General features: G+C 50.5%; 1 long non-coding RNA gene across 1 annotated transcript in view; it reads right to left on the reverse strand.

Moving 5' to 3' along the window:
* Positions 1–16,139, reverse strand: part of LOC142852993 (uncharacterized) — a 31,085-nt gene that overhangs the window by 2,660 nt on the left and 12,286 nt on the right. Inside the window, exon 2 of the long non-coding RNA XR_012911046.1 lies at positions 7,050–7,232. This is a non-coding gene — a long non-coding RNA (uncharacterized LOC142852993). The remainder of the gene's footprint in view (positions 1–7,049; positions 7,233–16,139) is intronic.

Below are 16,139 nucleotides of genomic sequence, written 5' to 3' on the forward strand. Positions count from 1 at the left end.
AGCTCACTGCACGGTGCTCACCGATCTCACCCTCATTCATAGGTCCTCAGCCCAGACCAGACCAGGGGCTAGTCCCAGAATATTGGACCCTGGGTCTCGCCTCCTCTCTCCTCAGTCCCCACTGTTCTCCAGATAACCTAGTGAAACCACAGAAACTATCTCAAAATTAATAATAATGATAATAATAATAATAATAAATAACAGGGTTTGCAGGGCGGTGGTGGCGCACACCTTTAATCCCAGCACTTGGGAGGCAGAGGCAGGCAGATCTCTGTGAGTTCGAGACCAGCCTGCTCTACAAGAGCTAATTCCAGGACAGGAACCAAAACCACAGAGAAACCCTGTCTCGAAAAAGCAAAAAAAATAAAAATAAAAAAATAACAGGGTTGGGCAGGGCTACTCAGTGGTGAGAGCCAACTCTTGCAAGTTGCCCTCTGACCTGGACACACATCACACACTCACAGTAATAAAATTTAAACTTCTACTTATCCATCTTATGTGCACGGGTGTTATGCCTGTCTGCATGCATGGGCACCATGTGCCTGCCTAGTGCCTATGGAGGCCAGAAGAGGGCATTATATATGCCCTAAGAATGGAGTTACAGATGGCTGTGAGCTGCCCTGTGGATGTTGGGAATCCAACCCGGGCCTCTACAAGCGCAGCCAGCATGCTTAACCTCTGAGCCATCTCCACCCCACCCCCATTTTTAGGGGTTTAAAACAAACAAACAAACAAACAAAGGCACGTACATTCTGGCACTCTACCCTGGAAGCTCCAGGGGGCACTGACTTGGGTTCTGGCTGTTTTTTAGTTAGCCATCAGGACCGTGTGTCTGATCTCGGCGAGCACGAGTCCAGCAGGCACTGGAGGTTGACAAGGGCTGCAGCTACTTCAGCATCCACAAAGGCTGGTACGGGAGACCCTCCACTGCAGACTTTGCAAAAGACCGCTTGGCGCAGCATTCCCACACTGTGAAGAACAAACTGTTTTCTCATTTGGGGGCAAAAGTGTCCTTTTATGGGAAACAGGCTCAGCCCTGGGTATGCTCCGCACATGAAAGCCACGCCGCTCTCATTTGTGGCCTCCTGACCACAAGACAAGATCTTTAATTAAAATCGGTTTGGTTGTATGTGTGTCTTTCAAAGAAAACCATGGAAATAGTGTTTGTGAGTCAAGACCTAGCAGATGCTACCCCAGTCACCCTCCTCTTCTAGCCAGTCCTCCATGAGACGCTGGAGGGCTGGGAGGTGGCACCACTGTGGCCCTGTGGCGAACCCCTCTGAGCACGCACACACGGCCTGGTCTTCACCAAGGGCAAGAGGACAGGGCAGAGGAGGGTGCCTAATGTATCCTAAGGGCACGCATAGCCCAGGGCTGGGGAATGCCTGGCTCTGGATGGCTAGAAGGCCAGGGCCAGCCCAAGCAGATTTGCTCATTATCTGCACATGGCCAGGGGGAATGTGGAATCACATGGCTTTGGGGAACTGTTTCCAGTCCAGGAATGAGCCTGCGGAGACCAGCGTGCCATCTAACATGTTAGCGAAATGAATGCTTAGCCATGTTTTTGGGAATCCTGTGGTTGGGCGTTCCATGTTTTTTCCTCTGCCAACAGCGCTCTGCGCTCTTGACCCCCCTCCTCTTGCTGCAAAGAAGAGCCAGGGCTGCACACGACAGCGCCCTGCTCAAGCAAGATCTAGAAGCTTCAGGCTTTGCTCACAGGCTTGCCTACCCTCTCAGGGCTTCCCTCCCACTCCCAGAGGTGGCTCCTCCTTGCCACAGACCTTTTTAAAGTCTGCAGCATGGACCTGGAGTCCGGCACCAGACGTGTGTGGCATTTTCCAGCTCTCACTCCCCCTCGGCTGTGCTGGACTAGCTATGCAAGCCCAGGTGACTGGGGAAGCTGCTTCCCAAAGGCAGTGAAGGAGCTCTGCGGCCTAGGGGTAAGGGCAGTGTCTGATCATGTGACAGGATACACAACACACTAATTTGGGAAGGGAGGTAACTGTACACAGACAGTCAATGACAGAATTTGCATTTTATCTTACGAACTCTAAAATAATCAAAGTGAGTTTCTAGAAAGGTGGCTAAGAATGAGACAGGCGAAGCCGGGAGGTGGTGGCGCATGCCTTTAATCCCAGCACTTGGGAGGCAGAGGCAGGCGGATCTCTGTGAGTTCAAAACTAGCCTGGTTTACAAGAGCTAGTTCCAGGACAGGCTCCAAAACCACAGAGAAACCCTGTCTCAAAAAAACCAAAAAAAAAAAAAGAGTGAGACAGGCGGGACGCGGGTGGGAGTGTGCACACCCCAAACACTACGCACAGGTATGCGACTCTACAGTGTATCTGTCAACGTCTCTTTGCTAGGACAAAAATACCTGACACACGCAACTTAAAGAAGGGTTTATTTCAGCTCACACTTTGAGGGTACACGGTCCATCCTGGTAGGAAGGGCATGGTGACATGAGCGCAAGGCTGCTGGTCACATGACATCCCCAGTCAGAGAGCAGGAAGAGATGAGCGCTGGTGTTCAACTCACTTCCTCCTTTATTCAGCCCACGATCCAAGACCATGAGATGGTGCTGCTGACATTCAGCGTGGACCTTCCCACTTCAGTGAACACAACCTAGAAACTTCTTGATAGGCAGACCCAGGGGCTTGTTTTCATGGTAATTGTGAATCCCATCATGCTGATCCTCAATTCAGATCATCCCAGTGACACAAACCTGTTACACTACTAGAGCGATTTAAATCCCATCCTCAGCTGATGGAATACATGAACAAGAGAAACGAGTACAATTAAAAGGCTGATCCAATTCTACCCATCATCTTGATCTCAGGGAATCCACACAGTAATCATCCAGGAGTCGTAGGTGCCTCATTTTTTTCTGAGTGCATAAGAAGCATATACCAGACTTAGTGCCTGCTGGATGGGTGGTAGGACATTGTTACATGTCACAGGGAGCTCAATGTACAGCTGGTTTTCTGGCTGCAAGGGGTGCTGTCTAGAGCATTTCAGGATAGCTGGACGGTAAGGAACAAAGCCGAAGACCTGCTGCCCGTGCCGACAGAGTATGACAGTTGTGGGGTAAACCAACTGCTTTCTGAGAGATATGGGGTCAGCTTCAGAGGAAGAAATTCAAGTCTAGGACACCTGGTCAAAAGCTGGAGGTCAGGCCACAGGCCCTAGGGGAGAAACCTCTACTGCTGCTTGGTTAAATAGGCATGTTAATCAAATTGCCTCCTAAATATTTCTGTTTACATCCTGCTCACCCTACACCAGCACCGCTCTCAACCTTGGTCAGAGGAGCTTCCCTTTGCAATGTAGTGGTTAGTGCTACAATAAGTGACTATGGACACTGAACCCTAAATGGGATATCTCTATCCATCCTTTCCCTGCAGAACTCAGGGAGCATTGTGGAAGGGGAATCAGGAAGAATGTAAAAGCTGGATGCTGGGGGAGGGCTATGACATGCTGTCTTCTGGACATGGCATCACCGCTGCCCTTACGAACTCACAGCAACCATGGTGACCTACAATCCAGTCAGCATTCTAGTGTGGATAAGAGAGGGGCTCATAAAATTCCATCCCTGGCTGAGAACCTACTGACAACTGATGGCTGCTAGAAATGGAGGAGCAATCTTTCTGAAAGGTGTGGCAGCTGGTAGGCTGCCCGTGCTCCTCGGATGGCCAATACCCGCATGCATCTGGGCAGCACTAACTGGACTCTGTTATCGTAAAGAAGGGGAGGAGAAGAAGGAAGAGGAGGAGGAGGAAAAGGTGGGAGAGGAAGAAGAGGAAGTATTGAGAAAACCCAGGGCAGTGAGAGGGCTGTTGACGTGGATGTGAGCAACATACATTGTGTACATGTATAGACCTGTCGAAGAAAAAAAAGCTCTTTAAAAAAGAAGGCAAAAATATTCACAGCTCACAGAAGCAAGCACAGGAGAGATATGATCCCCCAAGACCAGTGGCAGCAGAGAAGAGTGAATGCTAACTTACTGTGTGTGACTAACCGGATCCTTGGAGAGAGAGACATGGTTGACACCATGTCAGCTATGGACGACTTTCAAGCGGGTGGTGTGAGCATCTGTGTTAGGAAAGAGAAGAGAGAAGCAAGCCAGACGCGAGGTCAAAGGAAGGGAGGGCAAAGATGAGAAAACAGTAAAGGGCCAGCAAGATGGCGCAGCAGGGTAAAGGAGCTTGGTGCCAAGGCTGATGACCTGGGTTCAGTCCCTGGGACCTATGTGGTGAGAGAACTGACTCCACAAAGCTGACCTCTGACCCCCACATACATGTGCTGGCATGTGAACAGACAAACAAATATAATAAAGAGAACATTAAAAAAAAAAAGAAAATCAAGGAAATAGGGGAAAGAAGAAAAAGAAGGGAAGCCCAAAGCAGCACCTTTGAAGGAGCTAATACAGTTGACATAGATCTATACCTACCTCTAATCTACATATATGTCTGTATCTATATCAAATGACCAAAAAAGAAGCAAAAAGACACAAGTCACAGATCATGAGGACAAAGGATGACATATCACGTCAGATCTTACGGGGTTTGGTTTTTTCTTTTTTATGACCTGCAAATCATGGGGGCAGGTTGGCATGAATAAATTCAATGAGAGATAAAATCCATAAACTCTTCACACACACACACACACACACACACACACACACACACACACACACTTGTGTAAAACCACAAGAGACAGCGGTCTCCTCTGCTCAAGCTATACTCAGTGAGACAGTTCACTTCCTGTTGCCTACAGGTCAAGATGTTGGACTCTCAGCTCCTTCTCCATGTCTTTCTTTATAAGAGTTGCCATAGTCCTGCTGTCTCTTCAGAGCAATAGAAACCCTAAGTAAGGCAGCTTCTGCATGGCATCCGGGGTAGAACCACGAATCAGCTTCACTCTGGGCCAGTCCACAGGCGGCCAGTGCTCCAGAGGGAATATTCCACCTCTGCACTACTGCTTGAGAAGTTTGGATATTTGGAGTAATTTCTGTTCATCTTGCAGAGGCCAAAGTGGGCCAGACTGCAGGAATTATGTGCTACATCATGTTGCCCCTGGCCAGAGCATTTTTCCCAGGTGGTGAAGCCCACGATCTTAGTCACTGCACTTTGAAGACATCCCCTTCTCTCCCACCCTCCATATTTCCTTCCCAGAAGCCACCAGTCCTAGCAAGCATCTCACCAAGGCAGCAAGGAAGGCTGCCCTTCCCCTGGTCTTGGAGCCATTTTGTAGGGAAATGGAAGCAACATTTTAGTTCAAGGGAAGGGACGGAGTATTCGCCAAGAATGCCCCAAATCATTTCTGTGCTGGGAGCCATCAGCACTCAGCAGGCCACGCCCTGCAGAATGCAATCACACTGCAGAGCTACCCCAGAGCATGCGCGGGGACACACAGCATCCAAACTTGGGAGTCTCGAAGCCTATCTCATCCCAGATGCCTACCCCCCCTCCCTCAGGAGCATGTGTCTGGCTCTTTCCAGGGTGGAGAAGTATTCTGCTGGGCAACTTGTGTCGCAGCTGACCAATCCAGAGTCCTCAGGCCAGGGAGTCACATTTCTTAGCCCTACCTTGTCCTATCCACAACTGAGCTGGGAACTCGGAGGCTAACAGCCTCGCTTGTACCTTTCAGGAATCCAGTCACACCGTCTACCCCTTCTGCCATGTCTGGTCCAACAAGGAAATAACTTTCTACCACAGAAATCTTTTGGTATTCTGTTATATCTATTGTATTTACAGCAAATACACAAACCCACAGCTCCCTGTCCCCAGCATACATATGTGCACACACACACATATACACATGTGCAAACACACCCATTTACATGCATATGCACATACATGACTGCGCATGCAGACACACATGTACTCAATCATACACACATGTACACACAGACACATGCATGCATACATTTAGGTTTATGCATACACTTAGGCTTATGTACACACATGCGCACACATGCAGCTCCCAGTGCGCATGGAAGACAGGGCATGTCCCAAGGAGCCCAGGCCGCTGGGGTCCCGCCCCATCAGCGTCTCTGAAAGGCCCCTTTGTGACAGGAGGGCTTTGACCCTACACAATGCTCTCTTGTCCACTGGCCTCCAGAGAAGGAAGGGAGTAATTTCGCAGCGGTTTCCCCAGCGCTGAGTTCTGCTGGAGACTCACGTTTCCCAGACTGATCTGCAACGCAGACTCTGTCCCCAAGGAAATTCAGCCTGGGCCTGGAGAAGGCCAGCAGGGTGGAACACAGGAACTCAGGCCATCCTACCTGGGATGTTGCAAAGGCCGGCAGGGCTCTGGCCAAACCCTAGCGGGCCACTAGATAAAAGGTACTCAGAAGGAAAGCCCAGTCAGCAAGCCAGGCAGTGTACCTTTCTTCCTGTGATCTGAAAGAAAAGCTTTGCGTGCTGGAGAGGGCTGATTAAACACAGTGCTCGTGGTGGAGGTGGATTTTCTTATCACCTCAGCATCAGTCACAGAACCGTTGTCCAGGTTACCACCTGCAGGTGCACCTGGGGACAAACTGCACTCTCACTGTGGGGCTGCATACGGTTCATATCTCTAGAACTCCTACCTCTGCCCAGCATTCCCCCCAGAGGCTACTGGCCTGTGGTACCCAAAGCATGAGCCCCCCCCAACCCAACTGAGAGATGATTTGTGTTGGATCCGGCAGGAAGAAAGTTTGGGGTATTATGCCGTCTTTGGGTGAGCCCGAAGCCAACCTACAGCTGATTGAAATAAACAAAACTGGCATTTAGAAAATTCTTTCCATGCTTCTCCAGAGTAAGGAGCAGGGGTGACTTCTCAGAATGTTCCAGAAAGGGGAGCTTGGGATCCAACTCTCCACTTTAAGGAGATCTGCCCTCTTGATTGTACTCGAAGGTTTGGGAACCTTTCTGGCTGTCAGCACAGTGTGACATGGAGAAGTGGCATCCCAAGATGAAATAGAGAATCACCTGCCTGACTGTGACTTCTCCACCTAATGGCCCTGTAACTCTGAGCAATGTGTGTAACAACAGCCCCGAGTTAGTACTTACAGTGCTTGAAGGCTGTGGATGCATAATATGTCCTTGATGCTCAGCATGTTACTGTGGCTGTCTTCATTCTCCGCACACATGTGATGGCCCCATTATCATCCCACATGCGGGGTTCAGCTCTACCAGAAGGGCACAAAGGCCAGTGGTGAAGGCTGGGACTCTGTCACTATGCCAAGCTTGGTCCTAGAGAATGTCAAAATAAACTCTAATAAACAACACGTATAAGTACACTGACTGAGGAGCCAGGGGCCCGGCCTGATAGCTGACACAGGCCTCCCCAGTGGCTTAAGACTGGGCCTACAGGGAAGATGGATAGCAACCATGGCAGATGCGGTGCTGACACCTGATCAGAGTCACCCAGCAAGTACCAACTCTGGTAGAACAGTTCATCGTGCTCCCTCCAGCGCCTCCCGAACCCCCACCTCAATCCCTCTCCACCATCTGCAGAGACAGGTACTAAGCCTTTGCCAGGACACAAGCAAGTCTGCATTTTGCTCTTGGACTTTGGTGCCTGGACAGGTGAGAAGTCTTTCTGCGTGAAGGGATGGGATCCAAGGCATCCGCCTGTTACGAACCACCACCCCTTACATGTAGACATTGGCTCCATGCTTCTGCAGATCCAGGAAGGTCTAGCCAGAAAGTATCAATCACCATCATCTTCCAGCACCGTTTCCCCAACACTGCCCCTCATGTGTTATCTGGTCTGCTTCTGGTCACTCTGCATCCTGTCCGCCTGTTGGTCTATCTTGCTGTGTTCTTCCGTGTGTGATGTCTGGTACGCCAGACAGAAAGCTGCTGTGCATGGGCATGAATATTAGCGATGTACCCTGTGAATAGGTCTCAAGACTCCCAGAAGCCTGCGCTTGGATCGGTGTGTGCCTTATGCTTCCTGATTCTGCTTCTGCCCCTGAGCTCTGCCCTTAGGTGGACAGGAAGGTAGAGGTCCTGAAGTTGACACTGCCCTTCCTGCAGGCTCATGTGCTGGAGGCTGGGTCCTCTGTGTGGCAGAGCTGGGTCCTTTAAGAGACGGCTCCTAGGGAAAGGTGACTGTGTCAGGGGGAACACAGCGTGCAGAGGAGCCGTAGGAAAGCACACTGCCACCAAGTGAGGCTGCTCCTCTCAGTATCCCTGCTGCTATCTAACCTTGCCACCTCCCCGCCTCCCACCCACTGCCACCATCATGCCATTAGTCACAGCACGGCACAGCCAGGGCTTTAACCTCACCACATCCCGTGCTGGTTAGTGTTCATCTGTCAACTGACGATAGGCTGGCATCATCTGAGGAGAGGGAGCCTCAGCTGAGGACTTACCTCTCCCACACCGACTACAGACAAATCTGGGCAGCATTTTCTGGGTTGGTGATTGATGAGGAGGGCCCATCTCACTGTGGATGAGGCCCCCGCGTGGCTGCACGCCAAGGAGAGCAAGTCAGTAAGCAACACTCCTCCAGGTCCGCTTCAGGTCCTGCCTCCAGGTTTCTGCCTTGAGTTCCTGCCCTGATTTCCCTCCATGACTGACTCTGACCTGGGGTGCCTAGGCCAAATAATGCCTTTTTCTTCCCACACTGTTTCTGGTCATCGTGTTTATCAGAGAAACAGGAAGCAAACTAGAACACACGCACATACACACACACACATGCACACACACACTGCCATCAACCTCGCCTCCTGATAAAGCACCAAGCCTCGGGTGTTTCATCCTCCCAACAGAAGCACTAAAGCATATTGAAGGAGGGAAATCTGTCCCCAGACCCACAAGGAGACTCATGGGGGGCAAACTTTGCATGAACTCTCCTAGGCTAGCAATATCAGCCAGGGCAGGAACAACATGGTGGCTACGGCACACTACCGTAGGGCTCGTTTCTCGGAAAAGCTCCACACCCACGCCTCAAAGGAACGAAACCCCAAACCCCACAGACCCACCCCGTGAAGTTCTGCCTCATGCTGTCTCCACAGTGCCTGGAAGCTCATCACTGAAGTGGGTTGACTCCTTTCTGTTGGTTTGAAGAAAAATAACTTCTCTTGTTTGTTATAGCCACATTTGTTATTTAAAGGGATAAAATAATTAAAACAAGTGGCCCCACGCCGTGCCGGGTTTTATCTTTACCATCACATTTGACGTAATAATTGGACAATAACCGGGGTCTATGAACTTCATCTGTCACCCATGACTTACAATACTCATCTTTTATTTAACAATACATGGAAATTGGGTTCTTCGCTGTAGCCAGCTTCCTGGGACCAGCTTCTCCCTTTCTCTCTAAGGGTCTCAGACAGCCCAGCCTATTTTCTCTCTGCCCTGGAGGCCAGGAGATGGAAGGTGAGGGCACACACACCTAGTCCTTTTGGCGACTCTGGAACTGTTCTGCCTCACTCCAGCATCCCGTGTCCCCAGTTATCCTCGGCATTCCTCACTGAGATGACCTCACCCATGTCACCATGAGCCCTTTCTAGAAAAAGGAGGGGTGGGGGGCTCAGAAGTTAAATGTGCTTGATATCAAGCCTGAGTTTGATCCCTGGAACCCACATGGCACAAAGAGAGAACCAGCTGGGCATAGTAGCACACACCTCTAACCCCAGCACTCAGCAGGCAGGCAGATCTCTGTGGGCTTAAGGCCAGCCTGGTCTACATAGTGAGTTCTAGGATAGCTAGAGCTACACACTGAGACCCTGAAGAGAGAGAGGGAGATAGAGATAGAGAGAGAGAAAGAGAGACCAACTCCTGCAAGCTGGTCTCTGACCTCTACATATAAATAATTTGATTAATAAGCTTTTTGTGTCACCTTTTTACTAAACTGGCTAAAAAGCCAGGACCATAACCCTATCTGCGCTGGGACATGGTGACTCCAGCTGTGTGGATCCTGAAGGATGTGTCATAGATCTCCAGCCCGGCATACTCGGGGTCTGTCCTCCAGGCTCTTTGGGGACCACACAAGAAGATGCAGTCACATACCTGCCTCAATGTCTCTTTTTCAGTCATCTCAAACATCAAGTTTAAATGTTCACTTTATTTTAAAGAACACCACATGAGATCTTTATTTTCTTGCTTTCTTTTTTTTTTTTAAGTCAGAGTCTCATTCTGTAGCCCAGGCTGGCCTCAAACTTACAATGATCCTCCTGCCTCGGCCTCTTTCCTTCTTCCCCATAAACAGGCACCCCCCTCCTGTTTTTATGCCTCGTACATTCTAGAATGCAGAGAGCATGAAAAACTGCCCAAGATCCCAGGCAGCAGACTCTTGGCGCCGTATCTCTGAGGTGACTCCTCTGCCCTGGCTCCATGTTGGGGCATCTCTACACCTCACCCACTCCTGTTTGCGGCACTATGCCCTCCTCTGCTGGTATCTCACACACACAAGGTCCCTCTGCTTCCATTCCCTTAGCTGGGGACACCTGTGACCCTGGGTACCTGGCCAGGTGTGCCAACCTATGCTGGTGGCAGGACATTCACAGGAAAGCAGTTCACTGAGGCGACATTGCATGGAACAAAGGAACGCCCAGCTCAATCAGTCCAGAGAATCCTGACTTACAGAGGCGGTCTGTGCAACCCAACTCCATCCGCACAGAAATGTGCACAGATGGTCATCCAAGGCTCTGCTGCCCAATGGGGTACCACACGACAATGAAAATGAAGGAACTGTGTAGGGGCCTGGGGGATTCTTACTCCCGGTACAGGGGTCTGGCGTCAGCACACTGTCAGCTTTGACTTACACATGACAGCAGGCCTTTCTCTGGGTCTTCAAATCTGGAGAGGTCACCAGTGGGTGGCAGGACTTAGAAGGGTCTTTGGCCCTTAGAATTCGTTGACCTTGAGAAAATTGTCCAGCTCGGCTATGGACGCCTCTGTAGTATTTCAGTTTCAATACAACAACTAATGCTTTCTCTCAAGTCTGTGTTGGTACTGGCTAGACAAGGTGATAGCTGGCCTAAGAAGTGGGACAGCCAAAGCCACCCCTCCAGCAGACACAGGCTTCTGGGAGTGTGTTTGGGGGGGTCCTCTCTAGTCCCACTAGGCCTGTATCTGCTGTGACTGGAGGCCCCTTTGCAGATATAGCCTTGGTCTAGAATCTAAATAGAATTTAGATTTCCCAGAATCCTTTGCGATGTGCGCAAGCTGGAGAGGGTTAAATTCAGTGGTTGCCCCTTAGTGTTTTCTACACAGAATTCCAACCTCCAGGCTCCAGCTGGGTGGTGTACTGGTGTGCTTTGTAATTCAATCGTCCCGTGGTCACGTCCTGGTTCTCTTCAGAACTCTTTCTGGAGCCAGCAATGGGGTTTAGGCCTCTGGTCCTTCGGGTGACCCTGTATCAAATCCCATCTGGGCAAATGACCTGGGGTGCATCAGTCACAGAACCTCTCAGGACCCAAGTGTCAGGAAAGATAAAGAGGGAGCTGTGTGTGCATGAACTGGAGGCATTAAATGACCCAAGTACCTGGTTTGACATCCCAGGCTCTGGTCCCAGCTTGCAAATATCCAGACACTTTCATGTGAGGTGCAATTGGTACACAATTCTATTCAGGGTATTGCGAGTGGTGTATCCCTTGGGATGGTCACATGAGCCAGATGTCCCTGTTCCTCAACCCAAGTATCCACAAGGAAACCCTCAACCCCCAAAGATGGCCTGAGGTGGTAGGGCTTCTAGGAGGAGCCCTGCAGAGGCCTTAGAGTCTCCATGAAAAAGACAGGAAGCATCTTTGTCCCCTTCATGCCACGTGGGAAGGTGACAGAGCAACAGGACCCTGGAAGGGGGCCCTACCATGTAGTACCCGGGCCTGAACCTCCCACCCTTCCAGAACTACAGGGAATACGTCTGTTTTCAAGTCACCACCACTGATAATGGCACTGTGCTAAGGCAGTGCTGACTGATGCAGAAAGAGTAAGTAGGGTTAACACTGTCCTCTTCTGAGAGGCAGGATAATAATAATAATAATAATAATAATAATAATAATAATAATAATAATAATAATAATAGAAAACTGGGCATCTGCCTCAGCTGGTCAGCTGCAGGATCAGACAGAGCTCCAGGCCTTTCTGGTCTCTCCTTCTGGTCCCCTTACCCCTCATAACACACACACACATGCAAACGGACAAGTATTTGTTCACTTTTGTTCTGATGCATGTGGAGGGAAGAGGTTGACACTGGTGTCTTCCTCCATCCCTCGTCACCTTCTTCTGGTGACAGGGTCTCCCACTGAACCTGGGGGGAGTTCAGCTAGGCTGACTGGCCAGCAACTCAGACCCTCTGGTCTCCACCTCCCTCCTCAGTGCCAGGGCTGGAGGCAGATACCACATCTGGCTTTTTATGTGGGTGCTGGGGACCAGCCCGCAGGTCTTTAGGCTGGCACGTAACTCTGGAGCCATCTGTCTCCCCCCGCCCTTCTGGAAACTTTATGTGCCTGGGATTTCTTCACATGAAGGGTAGCTTTTTATTTTGTTTGTTTTGTTTTTTTCAAGGCAGGATTTCTCTGTGTAGCTTTGGAGCCCTTCCTGGAGCTCACTCTATAGATCAGGCTGGCCTCAGACTCACAGAGATCCACCTGCCTCTGCCTCCTGATTGCTGGAATTAAAGGTGTGCACCACCAACACCCAGCAGCTTTTTTGGTCAATAAACTCTGTAGTTCCCTGTTTTCTTCTGTGATGATTTGAATGAGAATGGCCCCTGCAGCCTCACAAATTTGAGTGTCTGGTATCCAGCTAGGGGGACTATTAAGAATTAGAAGGTGTGGTCTTGTTGGAGAAGGTGTGTCATTGTGGGGAGGGTAGAGATTTAAGGTTTTAAAAGAGTGCTTGCTGCTATGCCTTTGACTGGGTATCAGGGCTGAAACCACAAGCTCAATTAAATGCTTTCTTTTGTAAATTGCCTTGGTGTGTTGTCACAACAATAGAAAAGAAACTGAAGTCACACGTGGTGACTCAGGCCTTTAATTCCTGCATTCTGAAGGTGGAGGCAGGCAGATCTCTGAGTTCAAGGCCAGCCTTGTCTAAGGGGCGAGTTCCAGGATGGCCTGGGATTCTCAGAGAAACCCTGTCTCTGAAAACAAAAGCAAAGAAACTAAGACACCTCCCAGTTCACCCTGTGGGACCAGCTCAAGAAGACAACAATTTCTGGCTGTGCACAATGGTGCACACTTTTAATCCCAGGGCTCAGGAGACAGAGGCAGACAGATCTGTGTGAGGCCAGCCTGTAGCAAGTCCAGATGAGCTGGAACACTATATAATGAGACTGTTTCAAAAAGAGAGAAAGGAAGGAAGGAAAGGGAAAAGTCAAATGTATTCATTTCTAATCACCGAAAAATAAAATGTAACAATGTGGATACTATATTCAACCTCCATGCACTGAGCCCAGCATCAGACATACCAACTCAGGCCTGTCTTGCTCCTTTTTGCCTTGCCCACATTCCCAACCCTCCGATTAGGCTGGGATTCACCCTGAGTCTGTGGATGGGACTGGCTTCCCCCCATGTGGGTCACATTCTGACATATCCTGTTTGGAAGTGTCCTTATGAGGGACAGAGGCCCTACTTTCTCAGGGGAAAAAAAGCATGGGTAGGAACACACGCATTCACATGTGTATATACATGCATGCACACAGGCATGCAGAAAAGTCATGCCTGGGCATGCCACACACACTCATGCTGTGCACACACAGGCATTCACACATGCAAACAGGTGTGCAGAATTGGCGCACATGCACACTGTGACTCTAGGTGCTTGGAAGCCCTCAGTCACCATGAGCATAGATTAAGTACTCACCTTGGCACCCACACATCCTGAGCCCAACTCTTTCAGCTGTGGAAAGTGAACTCTGAGACTCAAGCTCAACCCCTGAAGGTCACGTGATAAAAAACACCAGACACACTAAGGACTTAGCCTCCAGTTCAGCCTCTGGTCTGGATTCTGGTTCCATCACTCCCCAGTGTGTGACCCTGGAGGAGGATTCTACCTCCCCCATGTTCTCATCTGGTGCCTCCCTCACCAACTAGCCTCTATGATGTTCAGGGATGACCCCTAGACATGCAGTTGCAGCAGCCAGATGCTCTCCTCCTCAGCCCCCTGTGTATCAGTTGTGATGATCCTGGAAAGCCAGGAGAATGGGCCAAATCCAATTCCAGTAGAGTACAGCCTGCGGGGGAAGCCTAATCCTGAGTGTTCTGAGTGTCCCTGGACCAGTCTCCCAGAAAAGTCTCACTACCAATCCCACTCTCAGAGGGAAGGATACACGGAAAACAAGAGCTCCTTTGGAACAGAAAACCCAGGCTCCTTCCTGAGGTCCTGGTACCCTTTCCATGGCACTGCCGTCCTGATGGAGGTAAAACAGTTCTGTAAACAGTCCAGGAAACAAAGTTGCCATCTCTGCCGTCCTGATGGAGGTAAAACAGTTCTGTAAACAGTCCAGGAAACAAAGTTGCCATCTCAGACCAAGAGAGCCCTTCCCAGCCACCAAACAGCCCAATATGTGGAGACACCAGCTTCTGGTACAAGGAGCAGGTGGCCCAAGTCCAGTGACGGGACTCAGAGCCTAGCACTAAGCTATGGAACTTGTCGGCGGAGCCGCCATCCATGCCTCACCCCTTGGAGGTCCTGAGCAATTCAGGACCAATTTGGTAATCCGGACCACTTCCTGCTCATGACTTCACAACAATAATTCCCATGACTACACCAACCACCAAAAAATGTGTCTGTAACTGACCTAGCACAAACTCTGGTGCCGATGAGCATGTGGAAGGACTCTGCACCCGCTTCTCCCAGGAAGCTGTTCTGCTGTTCTGATTCCTAACACCAACCAAGAGGAGCAACCTAGGCTGCCCAGCTGACAGAACAGACCTTCTCTCCGGGTGAGCCCTTCAGCTCTACCTCTCAAATCTGTACTCCTCACTTGTACCACCCAAAAAACAGAGAGAAAGGACGCGCACCTAGAAGGGCTGTGGGAACTGACCACCTGTGAGGAACCCAGCACTTACTTCCCAGGGTCACACAGTGTTGCCACGTCAGAGGTGCCAGTGACCCACCCTGGAAACGTGGGGTGTGTGTGTGTCTGTGTGTATGTCTGTGTGTGTGTGTGCACGCGCACGAGGTCAAGCACGTGCACTTGTCTACAAAGGTGGCAAAGCTGCCTCCACTCACCGAGGCTGAGGTTCGGGCCCAGCCCCATCTCTGGTTTAGAATGGGTGCTAAGGAGAGACTGCATGAGTATTCTGGAGGGCAAGAGGCTGTGTGCATGTGTACATGTGTGTACGCTATGTGTGTATGTGGTACGCATGTGTGGACTCCAGCAGGCAGGACCTAGAAGACCAACACAGTCCACACCACTGAGGCATTCAGGACCCCTGGGCAGGATGATGGTGTAATGGTAGAAGACCTGGGATCTTGTCTGACCCGGAAGTTGAAAGCTGAACCATGCATGGCTAGCTGGCTGGAGACCTAGCCTCAGATCGCAGCTGCTGTGTTGGGAGAGGGGGCTCAGCCTATGACTAATCTGACCTCCAGAGACCTCAGGCAAACATTTAGACTGGGGACTCCCTCCTTTCTTCTGATATGTCCAAATATTTGTACTTTGTGGGTCACCCAAGCCTCTTCCTGAGAGTCAGGATTTAGGATGCTCCTGCCCACACAATCCCAGTCCCTCAGAGTGAGGCTGAGAACCTTCAGTGTGTCACTTGGGCCACCTGTGCCCAGGATGGTGAGGAAGGAGGTGGTAGGCTGGCCGGAAGTGACTTAGAGCATCTTTTGCTGAGCCCAGTCTTAAACTGACAGAAACCTGGGGCCTGGACTGGGAGCCAAAGTCTAGCCCTCTACCCTAGACCCCAGTTCTCCTCCGCCTCTCAGGAGATTCTGCTCATTCATTCATTCCTCCCAGCAGTCCAAAGTTACCCTCTACTCCCTCCTCTTTCCTCCTTCCCCTTCTCCCTAGGGCTTCAGGCCTGCTCTCCCACTGAGCTGCACCCCCAAAATGACTTGCCTGTCTGCTTCTGGAGCTCCCTCCCTTACCTTCAGGGTTCACTGAGTTCTCTGACTTTCATTCCCCTCAGGGGACCTGGGAAGAGACTTGACTTCTCCCCCAAATCACAGATGAGACTGTTGCAGTAAAGAGAG

The sequence above is a fragment of the Microtus pennsylvanicus genome, chromosome 6 (assembly GCF_037038515.1).
Source record: "Microtus pennsylvanicus isolate mMicPen1 chromosome 6, mMicPen1.hap1, whole genome shotgun sequence".
Classification (NCBI taxonomy): Eukaryota; Metazoa; Chordata; class Mammalia; order Rodentia; family Cricetidae; genus Microtus; species Microtus pennsylvanicus.